This window comes from Leiobunum rupestre, chromosome 1 (assembly GCF_980474605.1).
Source record: "Leiobunum rupestre chromosome 1, qqLeiRupe1.1.hap1, whole genome shotgun sequence".
NCBI classification, from domain to species: Eukaryota; Metazoa; Arthropoda; class Arachnida; order Opiliones; family Sclerosomatidae; genus Leiobunum; species Leiobunum rupestre.
Window position 1 is genome coordinate 98,309,232 of NC_143384.1, and position 19,048 is coordinate 98,328,279.

The following is a 19,048-nucleotide window of genomic DNA, read 5'->3' on the forward strand; positions in this document are numbered from 1 at the left end:
GGGTATAAAATGAAATATTCCGTTGTTATTTAGAAATATCTATAAAATAGAGTAATAGACCATTGAGTATGAACGTGTACGAATAGGTTTCCAGCAGATATTTGCTTATCGTGCAAGTTATTTCGATATAACTAACAGTATCGTACCTCTTTTCTCTCTTGTTTCGATTATATAGCGCGCTAGGTTTTATGTTTTTATTGACAGTAAAATATGGAGTCTTCGCTTGGCGTAGTTTTGCAGCGAATTTTGGAAATATGGGCGCTGTTATTTAAAAATATCTTCAACCTGTTAACACCGAAGAGTTGGAGATTTAAGGAGATCAAGGGTGAAATCGCCCTGGTGACCGGTGCGGGGTCTGGACTGGGACGGTTGCTGGCCGTCGAGTTGGCCCGTCGCGGAGCTGTCGTGGTGCTGTGGGACGTCAGCGAGACCCAACGGATCATCAACGAAGGAGGAGGCACGGCGCACGCGTTTCATTGCGACGTCTCCAGCCCGGACCAGGTGTACGCCGCCGCCCGACAGGTGAAGGAACGGGTCGGCGCCGTGTCCATCCTCTTCAACAACGCCGGCATCCTGGTCGGCGCCATTTTCATGGACATACCGGACGCGAAGATTCGCAAAACGTTCGAAGTGGACGCGATGGGACCCATGTGGACTTGCAAGGCGTTTCTTCCGGACATGATGGTGAATAACCACGGACATATCGTGAACGTGGGCACGTGGCCAGTATAGGCGGACTGTTAGGTTTCCCCAAGTTGTCCGCTCTGGTCGGCTTCGACGAATCTCTCAAAATCGAGCTGTTTTTGGCTGGTCTACACGGAATCCGTACCACTCTGGTTTGTCCGACATTCTTTCGTTCGGGGTTGTATAAAGGCTTCTGTGGTATTCTTTTTCAAAAGGATTTGTCCGTTGACACCGTTTGTCAGGAAACTTTGGCTGGTTTTCTCGCCGAAGACCAGATAGTGTTGATACCTCCCATACCTTAAGGTTATGATATTTATGAAACCATGGATTCCAGTAGATGTGCGTTTGAGCATTTTCAAGTAGATCGGACTTTACGATACCATGAAGAACTTGAGTGGCGGTCGACCTTTTGACGACAACTCTGGGACATAACATAATAAAAATAATCTAAAATAAATTCGTTAAAATATAGTAGTTACCAAGAATGTATTGAAGTTACTAAGAATATTTCAGCATAGCATTAACCCCTGGTACCATCCTCACAGCTTTTGTGGAGAAAGTTCGTCTGCATTTAAAGGCGCATTCAAGGTCATACCATATAGCAAACAGGCTTGGAAATAAGGTTTATTTCTAAACTGGTCTATTTGGACAGTGACTCCAAACTCTTGAATTATTTAAGTGGTCACGTAGACCAGTTGGTTTATAATACGGTAGATAATTTTGAATTAATAAACTGGACACTGGACCAGTGAACCCCTAGCTTTAGAATAAAAAAACTAGTCCGAGCAATTAATAAACTGGTCTTTGACCCAGTGACCACCGCTTATTTCCAAGCCTGATAGCAAACTTGAATGGGAAAGCAGACAAATTTAAGCTACAAAGGCTGCGCGGATGGGAATCAGAATCCTGTAGTCCAATATCAGTGGCGTCGCCAGGGATTTCATTTGGGGGGGGGGGGGGGGTAATCTGGGCCAACTATTTCTAGTAGAACTTAGATAGGATGAAATTCCGAATATATATTTTTCCCTTCTGTTTTACAAAACACACTTAAGCAACCTGATTCCCTATAAGATAAGCAGTGGCGTACCCCGGGCGGCATTTTCTATGGGCGGCATTGTTCATTGAATTACAAAAAATTTCGATTTTAGTAATGGTTACGTTGCCCAATAATACGTTTATTTACAAACGCTACAGCAGGCTGTTTCTGGACGTGCGAGTCGTCCCGAAACAGCTGTTTCTAAATAAAGGTATTATTGCGCAACAGTGGTGTTATTATTTATTAATAGAGTACTATGCACAAGCTAGCCAGTAAATAGTTTAAAATAGTATCATAGTTTTTACTGCTTTTAACTATTAAACGATTGCTCTTTTGGAAATTCGGAGAAGCGGCAAATTCGTAATCCACCCCGAGCGTCAAAAGGTTTAGGTAAGCCACTGAAGATGTGCTGGTAGATCGATACGAAAGTATTATCTGTAGTCTATACATTCTTTTGCAGCTGGGGGAGCTACGGCATAGGCCTTTGCAAACATTTTGGGGGGCCCAATTTTGAATTTGGAGGGGCCATGGTGACACACGTAACACAGTGCTCAATGTGTTCGTCCGCTCTGCTCCTTTTCGAAACTTTCATAAACAAACAACTCCAGGAACGGTGAAATCAGACAAGCATTCAAATTTAAGATCCACTAGTTTGTAAATGGCAAATTCTTTATGTGGAATACTTGTCTGCGTGATCAATAAATTGATTTCAAAAGTCAGTGAGTTAAATAACCTTCCCCCTTATCTCATAGCGTCTTCCGCTTCGATGCCTTCCTCTGAGAACAGACCAAACAGACCACGCTATGTTGTTGGGGAATTGAATCTTCAGCCAATGTTTTTTAGCATCGACCTATTTCGAAGACTTGGCGAACTAAACAGTGCCGTATTAAGCTATGGCAGGGCCCCTAGGCTTCGAGCTTCTTTGGGCTCATTAACATCCCCCTCCCTCTTATAATGCATGGGTCCCTGTTTGGCCCCTGGTCTTGGTGGGCCCTTCGGCTTCAGCCTAGTCAGCCTTATGGATAGTGCGATCCTAGAACTAAATTTTTAATGTTGTTTCTACTTTAGTAGAAAACAAATATTAGTTAACATGCGTATTAATTATTTATCTAAGTGTTTAATGCAATATTTTCGAATAATAAATTTTCGTTTGATTAGCTTTATTAATCTTTTATTTTGAATGAAAACCATTTATGTATTTTACCATTTTAGTAAAATGGTCAATGGCAACGCTAAGAATATTTGGTTTGGGTAAGCCAAGTATAAAATGGTCTCAAATTTGGTATTTAAAATATTTTCGGCCCCCATGGTAGGATTTGGGGGCACCTTTAAAATTTCAAGGTAAGCCAAGGTGTATTGATGCGTGATCTAAATCAGTGAGACTACCGAAATCCTATCCTAATTACAAAAATTGTGTTCTAAAAAATTAATTGATTATACATTTTAATTATTTAGCAGAATTTCAGTTAAGTACATCGAAAGATACATCTCCAAGAAATTATACATTTGAGGAAACGAAAAATCAACTGCAGTTTTGAAAAGCCATTGTCCTTAGCCACAATGCTTTTTATCGCTTCTTAATAATTCACCAACACAAACAAAATATAAATTATTATGAATGAGAATAATTGTTTGAGGAAAAAAAAAGGAGTAGAGTTTTGGGAAGTTTAGGGCCCGTTGCAAAAGTCTGCTTTGTTAGAATCGCACATGTTAAATTCTATGGGCTAGCACTTTGGCTAGGGCTTTTGCAACAGGCCCTAAGATAACAAGTGAAAAACTGTTCTTGGCTTAATTTCAATAACAATTTTAAACAAGTATGTATACATTATATTACAAGTAGGAATAAATGCATTCATGTTTTAACAAAAGAAAATAAATGCGTATACATGTGAGGAAAATCTATTCATTGAAGATTGAATGACCATGAGCAGAAGAAAATAGGGGGAAGTACGCTTCTAGTCAGCTTTGGAAAGGCGTCACTTTTCACGAATTTTCGCGCCAAAACGGTTTGGTGGGAAATCGCGGATGAATACATCGTTTAAAAAATCAATTTTTCTTAAATTGAACAATTGTAACATATTGTCCTTCTCATTCTCTGCTAATTGTGCTAATAAGGCGTATTTGCTTTCGTCGTTTATAGCCGTGTTGAATCAAAACAAAAGCGGAACTACTTTTTCAGTTTGGCTTATTATGCGTAAAAAGGCGTTTTCGTGGGTCACACGACGACTTCTACGGCTCAAAGCTACAGATACGTACTTCCCCTATTTTCTTCTGCCATGAGGTTTATTTGCTTTCACTATCTTGAACACCAGGATATAATTAAGCTACTATTTTTTGTTCAATTGTCGGCTCTACTACTTTCAATAAACTGACTAACCTTGTATGGGGGCCCGGCTCATGCAGTTATTTAAATCATTATTAAAATTTAGATTTCGATCAACTGATTTTTTTGAAAAAATTATTTATTTAAATCGTGCAATGTATTTTAATGAAGGAATAAATAATGGCAAAAATCGGTTCTTAAAAAATTAAAATACATAGGTTACTTATTCTTCCATGACCTCAGTAAGCCTTCCGATTTAGGCCACGCCTACCTTGTCAAAATATCGGGAAAACAGCCAAATCTCATTAACTAGAAGCTAGGAGCAACGAGCAACAATTACAGCACCCCACACAAGGAGAACGCTACCCGTCAAAATTTGTGGATTTTCTTGCGTACAGTTTTCATTGGTTAGACGCTTTAGCGCCTGCTGCCGTCGGAAGGGGAAAATACGGAAATTGTCTTCCCCCTTTCCATAAAACGTTCAATGTAAAGGCTCGTCCAATGAAATTTGTACACAACACTGCGTTAGCGTGTTTAAAGGCTAGCTGCGTTCTCCTTGTGTTTGTGGCTCCTAGCTAGAAGACAATTCACCCGAAGAAGGTTTCTACGACTTTAATTAAGCTACGTTCACACTTACCCCTAAATTCGCTTCGTTTAGATAACTGGTTTTTAAAACCAATGTGAGAAATCGCTTCGTGTTCGTTCGGGAAGCAACTCGTCCAAGTCGGTTCGCTGGGAATCGCTTTCAAAACGACAAGGCGGGGAAGTAAAATTGCTCGTATTTTCAAAAATAATGGGCATAAAATTCTAAATAATGTCAAATAATATTACTATATGTATAGTAAACGTGATTAACTAATTGTTTTGGGATACATTTTAGTATTTTCAAAATTCTAGTCATAATTTGAAATGGCATTAAGCCTTGGCTATAAGGAAACCGGGGTGAAGCGATTTCCCGCGTATGAACCAAGAATTATCGTAGGCGGTCAAAACTGGCATACAAACCGACCTAAACTGGGTTTTAGGCTCTAGTGTGAACGTGGCTTTAGAGGACTTTAAGTGAGTCTAGCCTTACCCCCTTTACCACCGGAATAAAAAGCTTGTGGTAGTCGAGATGCAATGTATCTTAAAACGTTTAATTTGAAACCGTCGATACATCTTATACTAACACTACTTCGGTACTAATTGGTTAAATTCCCTATAAAAACCGAATCAATAAGAATTGTGTAAAAATATTTTACATTATTTTATAATATATTTCAGGGTACGTGTGTATCAATGTTCAGACTTGTAGGACAATTCCGAAAAATTAGGGTGTTTTTATTTACCATATGCGCTCCCGGTATATTTAGTAAGTAAGTAAAAGTGTAATATTTCAGAATAATTTGATCGCCAAACGGTATTAGCTTGAGCACATTCCTAGATGTTGCATCATTTCAATAAAATATTTAGTTCCAGATAAAAAAAATTTCGGTTGTGTGAGATTGTTAAATGATTGCGCAATGGTATTATATTTACGTTTCACTTCGATTTTGAAATTTTTTTGGAACGTAATTTCAAATATTCAGGAACTAACTTCTAACCTTTTCGTATTTATTTTTCGGTAGCCAGAACCATGTTATTTTCAAAGCTCTTAATATTTTCCCTGCCTCTTGCAAGATACTAAATCTTCCATCTTTTGCGTAAACACGAAGATTCTGACAAAACAATACTCGCCACAATATGGTTGTTACTGTGAATTTTCGAAATTGTTTTTTGTTTACCTAAAAAACCTTAATTTTTTAGTTAACGGTACATTAAAATACAACTGTAGCCAAAGATTATGGTTTTGTTTCTAGCTCAGAGAGATAATATTGGCATTCACTTGAGTTTTGTTTGAGATATTGACCAAGGGGTTGAAATGAATAAGCCCATCCCAGTACCCGTAATGACTATTAGCGCACGGCAGACGCAAACATGGCGCAATACTTAAAATTTATTGCTAAATCGTTAATTAGGAAAACTTTGAATTCTATAAGTTGCAGTCTGCTAAATGATGGCTCAAAGACGAATCTAGAGACGGCGGTAGTGTAGTTTAAAAGTATCGTCTGCTACGACAATAATTTACAGTAGGTAGAAACTCTATAGTATAATTTTAACAACTAAACACGGACAATTACGTCTCTTTCTGGCCGATAAGAATTTAACTGAACAAGAAATGTGGTACCTGGCTTCGTCTGCCACGGAATTGGGTTCTTATTTTGCTCTATCGTACTTCACCGAAACCAAAATTTGATCTGTACTCGTTTCCAGAGAAGAAAACCATTTCACGGTCCTTCATTTCTGCGTGCTTCAGAACACTTCAAGATTGTTTCGACTTGTTGTTATGAGATTTTAAGGTCCCTTGACTAGATGTTGTTGCTTGAGATTTCCCTGTAGTATTTACCTCTTTGGTACGCTCTCGACGACCAATTTAGACAAGCGCTAGCCACTTCCTAAGAGTCTGTACACCAATTACAGACATATGAAGTTGCCTTTCCAGTCTACCACCTAGAATCGTAGATCTGCCACTGAATCACAACTATTAAACTGCACGCCGATTTACTGAGTGATCAGCCCATCGAATACTTGCGTTGAGTTGGGAAGTTATCTCCCCCATGATTTCTTAGGTTTCCCCTTTCCATAAAAACTTGTTGAGGTTAACGGTAATAGTGAGTGTAGGGAGCTGTTGGCTCGCGTGGCACGAAGGACTTTCCACCACGCTCCTACGCATTGTAACCCGACCACTTGAATTAAAGGCATGAAAAGTCGCTAGCTTACTTGGGCCTTGGGTATTAGCCTAGCTGATGATTTATATTATTAATGATTGTGTAAGTCATAGGCTCTTCTTTTGCTGACGCTTATTAGCCTGGTCCACCCAGTGGCTTTTGATCTACAAAACCCTCCGAGCGAATCAAACATTTGTCACACTCGACTGTGTCTCTCCCTTTTCACAGTGCGTTTGCGTCTAAAACTGAATCTGTTTTAATAACAGAATCTCATGTATGGTTTGCAAATAGCCTTTATATCGAAAGAAAGTGAAAAACGTTTTGTGACCAGCTATTGGTTAAGATTTTAGTGCAAGGTCATTCACAACTTCTGTATAAAAACAATTACGGATTCAAAATTATCAGAGAAAAGTTTTTGAAAGCTTTTTTCGGTAGCTCAATTTACGACATAATTTGTAAATGCCTCTCAAACCTTTTTTTATTTTAGTATAAAAACATGTTTAACAAAGCTAATACCTTTAAAAAGTGTGCTATATCATAAAAATATCACTAACATATATGTTTCAGCGGTATTGCCTGAAATTCGTCAGACTATGTTATAATAATAAGAGTTTATTGTATGGGAAACAGAAGGGGACCCTAGCTCTGTTTTGTGCAATAGTAAAATAAAATTGAATCAATAAAGCTAAGAATTGTAAAGAAATTGTTAAAAGAACTCCACATAACAATAAAAGATAAACAACCAAATTTTAAATGACTGCATTTAAAGTTTAGATAATCAAGTTTAAGGAATTCCATTTAAAGGAAAGTATTTATATCCCGAATATTGACATTTTCTGAATTCGGGATTTTTATATTATTAAGAGGTTTATTTCCCAGTACTTGTGGTAGTTGTTTTAATTTAAGCGCTTACCAATCATTTGAGACCGCTCCCGAATCTGTAGGGGTAATAGAACGAACGTTACAGCCATGCTTGTGCATTTTCTAAGATGGCGGCGAAAGCACAAACGGGAGAGTGTTAAAACGCACTCACAATTGTATACGAATTCAACGAGAAAAATTATCTTGCAATTGGTTTATAACATTGAAGCTGTGCAATAAGGCTATCTTAAGAATGAAATTTGTTGTTATATAGCTGTTTTGTACATCAACTTTTGAAAGCGGTTTAACCATGAAAATCTACGTGCTTTCTTTGGTTAACCTTCAATATTACCTTAAAATATTTAACTTTAATTATTTTTCCCTTCGTTTTTCTTACGAAAATAATAACCGTGTAGGATCTTTTTAATATTTTCAAAACATTGAGCGTTGTTTTACTAATACATGTATAAGATTTCCCTACGGGTTCAATTAACTATCGATGAATCTGACGAGGATGAAAAATTGAAAACCATAATGAAGATAATTTAACATTTTTGGGCATTTATAACCTATTGTGGTAATTAATAAAATGTATAATACCCAATAAAAGTGTTTCTTCTTTGTATTCCTTGTTTTAATCGTAAACAAAAACCTTTTTTCAAAAGAAAATTACGGTAATTTACTGATTTCCTAAATCACGGTAATTTAAGAACTCTAAATAAGCCAATATTTTATATTTGAAAATTTCGGGGGCACGTTTTTCGTTCCCTACGCAACGAAAAAAAACCTACTTAAAAGAACTTTTGTAGAAAAAATAAACAGAGAGCATCTAGCCTTCGAGGCCACTAAGCGAGGGGGGCGAGTTGTGCTAAGGTAGTTCCTTTATATTATCTGGGAAGTCGGAAAATTCTTTTTGATAATTTCCCCTCTCATCCACTACATCAGAGATTCTATCTTCCAGATAAAACAGGCTTTTGAGACGTCGTAAGACGAATTACTAGCTCCATTTCAAGTTCAGCTTTGGCTGCACGGAATCGCTGTAGTACTTTCTATTTTCGTATTTCCTTGTTACATTTAAAGTAAGGGTTTTTTCGTGGGTGAAATTATGAAAGTTTCGGTTCGAGATCAAACGCGCGTAATTGTGCAGCATATTTTGGAAATACTGGCTTTGTTATTTAAGAATATTTTCCAACTGTTCACCCCGAAGAGCTGGAGATTTAAGGAGATCAATGGTGAAATCGCCCTGGTGACCGGTGCGGGGTCCGGCCTGGGACGAATGTTGGCCGTCGAGTTGGCCCGTCGCGGAGCTGTCGTGGTGCTGTGGGACGTCAACGCAGCCGGAAACGGTGAGACCCAACGGATCATCAACGAAGGAGGAGGAACGTCGCACGCGTTCCATTGCGACGTCTCCAGCCCGGACCAGGTGTACGCCGCCGCCCGACAGGTGAAGGAACGGGTCGGCGCCGTGTCCATCCTCTTCAACAACGCCGGAATCCTGGTCGGCACCGATTTCCTGGACATACCGGACGCGAAGATTCGCAAAACGTTCGAAGTGAACGCGATGGGACCCATGTGGACTTGCAAGGCGTTTCTTCCGGACATGATGGCGAATAACCACGGGCATATCGTGAACGTGGCCAGCATGGGCGGACTGTTCGGTTTCCCGAGGTTATCCGACTACTGCGCCACCAAATTCGCCCTGGTCGGCTTCGACGAAAGTCTCAAAGTCGAATTGTTTCTGGCTGGTCACGACGGCATCCGTACCACTCTGGTTTGTCCGACATTCTTTCGTTCTGGATTGTACAAAGGCTTTCGCGGGAATCTCCTCCAAAAGGACTTGTCCGTTGACACCGTTGGTCGGGAAATTATGTCCGGTTTCCTGGCCGAAGACCAAAGAGTGGTGATACCAGAGATTGGTAATGTTTTGACTATTCTTAAGCCTTGGGTTCCTATCGATGTTGGTATTAGAGTTTTCAAATTGATTGGAATGTACAATCCTATGAAAAACTTTATAGGTGCTCGACCTTTCGAGGGTAGTTCGGTGACCGATCAGAAACAAAATTGTCCCAATATTATTCGTAATAAAATATCTGTAACGGCATAATTTTTCATGGAACCTTATATAATTGTGTGCTTTTGCGTGCGATTTAAAATATTTCTAATGCTTAATTTTAAATATTATCCTACCGAATGTTTTAATCACATTTTGTATTCGTTAAATTTTAAATAACGTTTGATAATCACGTTGATCGTGGTTATGAAAAGTATTTTACGTTTGACTGTGTTACAAATATAATACGTCATTAATATCCGCGTATCGAAAATAAAATTGATGGCGATTAGGTTCGCCTTATGGAATTTGTTTTCTTTAACAACTTTTAGTTTCCTAATTATAACATGTACGAGATAGTCTAATAGGTGTTTCTATAAAATAAAACAATAAAAAATATAAGTATAAAATGTTTGTATCTGCGTCACGAGAATAGATATAAGAAATGTATATAAATGTCTAGATAAATTTCGGGGCGTCTAAGCCTAAAATAAAATACGGAATTGACACCTAGCAGACACCGAGCGCGAGCTCTATTAGCATTTTAGTACTAAGTGCTTGACCTTTCCGCAGGCCGTAGTCTTTAGACACCATCTGTTGGTGATTTTTAGTATAATTTTTAAGCAGGAGACAATGACTCTAGCGACGATAGCACGAGCTTTCTTACCGATAGATAGCGCCTTATAAGGATAGCCTGCAGAAATAACGCGTTTCTGCTAGCTGTCACCTCCGTATTCACTATGGTCACGAGCGCCAGTTATTTAAGTGCTTTACTTGCACGCGAGTTTTGCACGCGGGTTTCAGATTCCGAAGGGTCTCGCGACGGCAGCGCGTGCTCTCTACCTTCAAGAGCTACAGCTAAGTGACGTAGACAAAACATTGTAACATGACCTCCCGTATTTTATAGAAGCACCTATTAATTGGTGGATTTTAAATTCAGTTTGCGCGTTAAAATACGAAACCGATCTGCCAGTGGCGTAACTCGGTCCGTTGGGGCCATTTTTTTATCTTGTTCCTTTTCAACCCGAAGATAAAGCGCCAGAATTTTCGAAACACGTGTCTCTAATAACTTAATTTCATTGGTTGAAAATGGTTAAAAAGAGTTATGATAAAAAGAACTGCTACTTCATGGAATTTAAAAATATTTATTTTGATTAAAATATTGGGAGCTTTTGGACCGTGGTCCTTCGTCAGCCGCTACATACATAATGATTATAATTTTACATTTTACGTTGAATTTCAAATAGATGGATATCTTTAAATCATTGTACATAGACAAAAGACTGTGTTGGTTCTCCAATAAGTGTACCGACATTAGCTTTTCACACTGCTTATTTCATTCCCAATTAGTTGGACAAATTTAGTGATCCAACTAATTGACCTTTAAAAGTTGCATAGTCCGAGATTTCGGAAATAAAGCTTGAAAAGTGCCAAATTATCATGCGTTGGATCTGCTACCACCGAAGGGGTAGTCACGCGTAAAATCTTTGGACCCCTGACTACTGATTTTCGAAAAGCATTCGTGGATTTCCACTGACTTCACAGTGATTTACAGTGATTTTCTTAAGCCATTTCCCGTGATTACCTTCGATTTGTACATCTCCCCCCTCGGCTACCACGAAGTACGGAAGGGGAGGAGCTATTTCCAATTCGGGGCGAAATTTTTCAAAGGATTCTGTGAACTTTTAAACTGCTGAAAAGTTGACCAAAGAAAGTTGTAAAGTGTGAAGACTCATTTATATCCATTAAGCTTTGAAATTACAGAAATTAAACCCGTAGGAGCTATAGGAAATACGTCTAGACTACACGGAATAGGCTAGGTTTACTTTTAGCACAGCATCTGGTGGTCAATATTTTCCCTACGGACTCAGGCCTGACAAGAGAGGTGGAAAGCCGGTTCAAATTTCCGGGGCCCGTGCAGGATAGGGGGCCGTGTTTGAACAAACAAGGTTTACTTCATTACACTACACTACATCACATTACATTTAATAGTTTTTGGTAAAAAGATTTTATTTGAAAATTAAAAACACATAATAAACATCAATGTATAAATTTTTGAAGTTGATATTCATTTATTGTACTTGTATTTATTTTGTAACTTGGGACAGAAGCATTTTCAATTCAACTTCTTCGTTTTCCAGCTTTTTTCTGGCACATTTTTTCCTCTTCAAGCTCTGTGGTTAGTTTTGAAATTTCTTCAGTTATGTTCAAATCCTGTTGTCCATAAATGTCAGATCTCTCAGTTGGGTTTCCTGGTTTTGTGGGCTGAATTTTGATTGGGCTTTCAGCTAATGCCTTTTCAGTGAGCAGCCACTTGCATCTATATAGCAGTACTTTTATTCGAAATTAAATTAATTACCTTATATTACCACAAAAACGAGGCTAAATATTACTTTTACTAAGAATAACATCTTCTTTGACGAAGTTCGAACGAATTCATTGACAAAATTGATATGTTAACATGTATATATGACCAAGTTCCAAATTTTAATTTAAGAATGTAAAAATATTGTCACACTGTAGCGTATATGGATTTTTAAATATCAGAAGGAGATAAAGGGGAAGGATGGCACCGCCTATATGCTATAATGCTTTACGAGTGTAACAACAGTTCGATCAACCTCGAATTTCGTGATTTTTTTCTAATATGCCGTAATGGTGACATACGATGTCGTCAGAATCGTCAGCTTACGTGATTCACTGACGGCGCAAAAGACGCGAAAATAGATCGCTATGGCGGCGAATCTTAGTAAATCTGTTCAAGTTGATTTAATTACACGGGATAAAAGGTTTAAATCTACCCTAGTTAATATGAAGCCAAGTCCGGTTAAATGTGGGAGCTGTTATTTAAAAATATCTTCAACCTGTTAATACCGAAGAGTTGGAAATTTAAGGAGATCAAGGGTGAAATCGCCCTGGTGACGGGTGCGGGGTCCGGACTGGGACGGTTGCTGGCCGTCGAGTTGGCCCGTCGCGAAGCTGTCGTGGTGCTGTGGGACGTCAACGAAGCCGGAAACGGCGAGACCCAACGGATCATCAACGAAGTTGTTGCAGCCTACTTCCAGGGTCTAATAGGTCACACTTTGAAGCTCTCTGGCGCTCTTTTAACTCATCGTAGGAAAATGGGGGAAAAACAGGCATACTTCTCAACTCACCCCTACAACTCCTTAACATTTTTGCATAACCTTTTGAAACACCCTGTATATTAGCACCGCATGGTAATCTCGTGGCTCAACTTTAAAATGCAAAGCATTCCAAGGAGCTTCTTTCGGATCTTTCCCTATTTTACTTAAATTATGCATTAGATAAAATGAAAAACCGACTGCCGTTTTGAAAACAATATAATCATACACCGGCACGCAACAAAATTCATTATCAAAGATAATAAGGAACCAAACTTTCCTCATCATTAATATTATTCTATATAATAATATTTATTTTTCACAATTTTTAGGAATTCAAGTGGAAAACTGGAATTGATTTAATGGTAATATTGAAATGCAGAAAAGTTCTATTAATTTTAATAATTTGACGAGGTAGCCGAATATCTTTGAGAGGTAGGCTATAATCATACGTTTTTCACATAATTATGAAGTATAATAATATTTTTATTGATTTTAAATGTTAGGCTTAGTAGTTAAATATTACCTTGGAATTAATAACTTCCTTTAAATATGTACAGTTTTTGGCAATGCTAATCATTTATGTAATTATACTTTAGTCAAAAATACGTGGATGCACACCAGCCTGTAACTTTGATAGTTCTATATTATTTTAGCATAACCAATTAGCGGTACTCAATTTCATTTTGGAAAAATAAACTACGGGACCCGAATCATAAGCAAAAGCCCCCGTTCATTTAAATGCATCACCTACTAGCGCCCCTAACAAGAAAACCGCGAAACCTTTCCACCCAAATACAGAGCTAAAGCGTAAAAACATTAGATAATAAGCTTAATATTTGAGTAAAGTTCTTTCCAATATTGGACACCGTGGCGCTACAAACGGTACTGCTCTAAAGATATACATACTCAGTTGCAAGTTAAGAAAGGCCAAATATCTAGTATATTTAGCAGAAAGATACTAGCACTTATTGTTGTTAAATCGGCGGCGGGAATTCCTAATTTCGCCTATTTTCTGTTGAATTCCTAAGGGTTATATTAAATGTTATATTAATTCATTTTAGAACTGTCTATTGCGTAAATTTCAAATTGATCAATAAATATTTAATGTAGATCATTATTTTTAAGCTACATTATAGCGTATTTTTAGTATTACGCTCCTAAACAATCGTCAAATCGCACTTTTATGTACGCCAACGTGGTAATCTCGGCATTACCCGCTCTATACTTACCCTGGACTCGCCAAACGGAATTTTTTTAAGTATATGCCTCACTTGTAGTACTAAAAATAAATTATGACAACGGTTTTTAAATCTTATCCATGTTTAGAAATTCAAGCGTAAATAGGCGATATTCGAAATTCCAGCCGCCGATTTACCGGACATTCGTGTTAGTATCTTTCCGCCAAATGTACTAAATATTTTGCCTTTATTAACCCGCAACTGGTATAGATCTGAATAATAATAATAATAATAATAATAATAATAATAATAATAATAATAATAATAATAATAATCAGCTAGGCTAGGCTAATACCCAAGGCACCACCTTAGGCCTAAGTCATCATGCGACTTTTGAAGCCTTAATTCAGGTGGCCGGGTTATAATGCGTAGGAGGGTGTTGGCAAGCCCTGCATGCCACGAGATCGAGCCAACAGCTCCCTACACTAACTATTACCGTTAACCTAAGCAAGTTTTTAGGGAAGGGGAAACCGAAGAACTCAGATAGAAAGTGAGCCCATTTCACAGTTATCGATTTTACAAATACCCCGATATAATTCCTTTCCTAATTTTAATTTAGGGTTATTTTAATTTGCTTTCCACCATAATCAACATACAAATTTATTGTCAATTGACAATAAGGAAGCACAATTTTACAACAGATAAATATAACGCGGAAAAAAATATTAATTACGAGCCAATTTAACAATAAGAAAACAAACGAAATAAAACCAGAAACACCAAATAGAAGGAAGCATATTGGAATATCTATCTAATTATTCTAATATTAACAGACATTATTAGTGACAGTTAGGAGCAACAAACACAGCAAAGAACATAAAGCCCCAGGAATGGAAGGTGTAGCTCCGTCTAGTGGAACTTTTGCGCCTCTCGTTTTTAAAGAGAGACCTGGTTGCGTTAACCGTTTCCGGTTACTCTGATTTGCTTTGCCGGAAGTTTCTAGTTCGGCCAAAACACGCGGCCAATAATATCAATCCTGGGGCTTTATATTCTTTGAACACAGCACCCCACACAAGAAGAACGCAACCCGTCAAAAGTCGTGCATTTTCTTGCGTACAGTTTTCATTGGTTAGACGCTTTAACGCCTGCTGCCGTCGGAAGGGGAAAATTCGGAAATTGTCTTCCCCCTTTCCGTAAAACGATCAGCGTAAAGGTTCTTCCAATGAAATTTGTACACAACACTGCGTTCTCCTGTTGTTTGTTGCTCCTAGGTGGCAGGGAGGACACCCGAGGAAAATTACTACGGGCAGATCACTCCTCTTTCAGGTGCATACATAATCAGTTAAATCCGATTAAATGGATTAAATCGTGTTAATCGCGATTTAATTTTTTATCTGATTTAATCATCATTTAATCTCTTAATCTTGGTTTAATCTATTAATCTTGATTTAATCTCTTTTTCTTGATTTAATCTCTTTTTCTTGATTTAATCTCTTTTTCTTGATTTAATCTCTTTTTCTTGATTTAATCTCTTTTTCTTGATTTAATCTCTTTTTCTTGATTTAATCTCTTTTTCTTGATTTAATCTCTTTTTCTTGATTTAATCTCTTTTTCTTGATTTAATCTTTTTCTTGATTTAATATCTTTTTCTTGATTTAATCTCTTTTTCTTGATTTAATCTCTTTTTCTTGATTTAATCTCTTTTTCTTGATTTAATCTCTTTTTCTTGATTTAATCTTTTAATTCTAGGTTTAATCTTTTAATTCTTGATTTAATCTTTTAATTCTTGATTTAATCTTTTAATTCTTGATTTTATCTTTTTAATTTTGATTTAATCTTTTAATTCTTGATTTAATCATTAATTCTTGATTTAACCTTTTTAATCTTGATTTAATCTCTTAATCTTAATTTAATCTTTTAATTCTTGGTTTATTTTTCTTCATTTTATTCACTCTATTAATTCTTGATTTAACCTTTTTAATCTTGATTTAACCTTTTTAATCTTGATTTAACTTTTTTAATCTTGATTTAATATTTTTAATTCTTGATTTTATCTTTTCAATCTTGATTTAATCTCTTAATCTCGTTTTAATCTTTTAATTCTTGATTTATTTTTAAATTTTTTTTCAACCTTTTAATTCTGGATTTAATCTTTTTAATCTTGATTTAACCTTTTTAATCTTGATTTAATCATTAATTCTTGATTTAACCTTTTTAATCTTGATTTAATCTCTTAATCTTAATTTAATCTTTTAATTCTTGGTTTATTTTTCTTAATTTTATTCACTCTATTAATTCTTGATTTAACCTTTTTAATCTTGATTTAACCTTTTTAATCTTGATTTAATCTCTTAATCTTAATTTAATCTTTTAATTCTTGGTTTATTTTTCTTAATTTTATTCACTCTATTAATTCTTGATTTAACCTTTTTAATCTTGATTTAATCTCTTTACCTTAATTTAATCTTTTAATTCTTGGTTTATTTTTCTTCATTTTATTCAATCTTTTAATTCTTGGTTTATTTTTCTTCATTTTATTCAATCTTTTAATTCTTGATTAAATCTTTTAATTCTTGATTTAACCTTTTTAATCTTGATTTAAACTTTTTATTCTTGATTTAAACTTTTTAATCTTGATTTAACCTTCTTAATCTTGATTTAACTTTTTTAATCTTGATTTCACCTTTTTAATCTTGATTTAATATTTTTAATTCTTGATTTTATCTTTTCAATCTTGATTTAATCTTTTAATCTTGTTTTAATCTTTTAATTCTTGATTTATTTTTAAATTTTTTTTCAACCTTTTAATTCTGGATTTAATCTTTTTAATCTTGATTTAACCTTTTTAATCTTGATTTAACCTTTTTAATCTTGTTTAATTTTTTTATTCTTGATTTAATCACAAGGTAATCTGTTCAATCATGATCGAATCAACCGAAATCGTGATTTAATCAGATTAATCGTGATTTAATCATCTGAATCGCGATTTAATCATCCCAATCGTTATTTAATCACCTTAATCACTCACTAGTTACAATATTGAGACTGAGCTTTAATAATTAATTAGATCTGATTTGTACGTAAGAAAGGTAAACGCTGTAGCAAAAAAGGTAGCAAAAACGTAACACGCGTAGAAAAAACGTAACACACGTAGCAAAAAGTCCTGAACTACTTAAAAATCCCAACTTAACCTCCCCTTCTACGAAGACCCTTTCTTTCACACTAACTCCCATTCTACGAATTTCACACTAACTCCCATTCTACGAATTTCACACTAACTCCCATTCTACGAATTTCACACTAACTCCCATTCTACGAATTTCACACTAACTCCCATTCTACGAATTTCACACTAACTCCCATTCTACGAATTTCACACTAACTCCCATTCTACGAATTTCACACTAACTCCCATTCTACGAATTTCACACTAACTCCCATTCTACGAATTTCACACTAACTCCCATTCTACGAATTTCACACTAACTCCCATTCTACGAATTTCACACTAACTCCCATTCTACGAATTTCACACTAACTCCCATTCTACGAATTTCACACTAACTCCCATTCTACGAATTTCACACTAACTCCCATTCTACGAATTTCACACTAACTCCCATTCTACGAATTTCACACTAACTCCCATTCTACGAATTTCACACTAACTCCCATTCTACGAATTTCACACTAACTCCCATTCTACGAATTTCACACTAACTCCCATTCTACGAATTTCACACTAGCCCGTTAAAAAAGTTTAAAGGTCGGAACGGGTGCAAGGAACTCAAGCAAGAGATAAGGGAAGCAAAGGGGTGGAAGTCGAGAAAAAAAATTGAAAGCCGAGACCAGCCGGAAAAATAGATAACGGAAGCAAAGAGGTGAAAGTCCAAAGTCGAGTACAATAAAATTGAATTAGATTAATAACCATGTCATTTGGAATAAGGCGCGTTTAGTTGGAAATCAGGCCCTGAACATTGAGTAAAAATTTCAAAGCTCTAGAGCTAACCGTTCTCGGGTTTTTAGGAATATGACATACAAATAAATAAATAAATAAAAGGACAAACTTTAAGACTTATAGGTATAGATATCTGAGCTCGATCTCAAATTGAGCTCGGGCTCACTAGTTACAATATTCGTTCCACAATACCTCAGGTCGGGCTCGGTTTTAATGTGAAAACTTATCGGTCTCGTCTCAGGCTCGCAATATTTATTTAAAAATACCTGAGCTCAGTCTCAAATTGAGTTCGGGCTCACTAGTTACAATATTCGTTCCACAATACCTCAGGTTGGGCTCGGTTTTAATGTAAAAACTTATCGGTCTCGTCTCAGGCTCGCAATATTTATTTAAAAATACCTGAGCTCAGTCTCAAATTTACCTATGGCTCCAATACGCCCTTTAATTATTATCTACGTTGTGATATGAAAGAAACCTCATTTAGTCATTTTTTAATATCTGAAGCGATCGAGATAAAAACGCTTCAAGCTAACTTCTAATTTATCTCTCTGACTCTGTTCCCACACTCTAAAGTTATTTTATGTTTACTATTTTTATCGATATTAACTTGATTGAACAGGGAAGTTAATGCTAGGAAACGCGATAAAGATTTCCGAATGCGTAAACAAAAATTTCCCGACAACACATTTATTCGTACGGAAGTATCGAAAGCTTAGTCCAATCGAGTAATAACACCACCTCAATCCTGTCTCTAAACGTAGCGAGATTCTTGTCAATGATCAGTTAAAAGCATTCTTAAAGGGATTATAACCTTTTCAGGAATTTGGGGCAATACATAATTCCCTCCCCTCATTTTTTTTAACCACGTGCAGTGCCGTATTTCCACCTAGGCCAACCTAGGCCGTGGCCTAGGGGCCCATCCTTGGAAGGGGCCCTCCAGTGACCGTAATTACTGTATTCGAAGGCATAAATCTATAATATCAATAGTAATTTATATTGGAGAAATTCCTAGGTAGAAGATTTTGTTTTAAATTACCAAATTTCTGCCTGGCAGTTTACGGACGCAGCCTTAAATCGCAATGTTGC

At 36.5% G+C, this 19,048-nt stretch overlaps 2 pseudogenes; both read left to right on the plus strand.

Annotated features, from left to right (window-relative positions):
• Window positions 1-210: 210 nt before the first annotated feature.
• LOC149969108 (epidermal retinol dehydrogenase 2 pseudogene) lies at window positions 211-732 on the plus strand (annotated as a pseudogene).
• An 8,024-nt stretch (window positions 733-8,756) lies between these two features.
• Window positions 8,757-9,755, plus strand: LOC149969109 (epidermal retinol dehydrogenase 2 pseudogene; annotated as a pseudogene).
• Window positions 9,756-19,048: the final 9,293 nt, after the last annotated feature.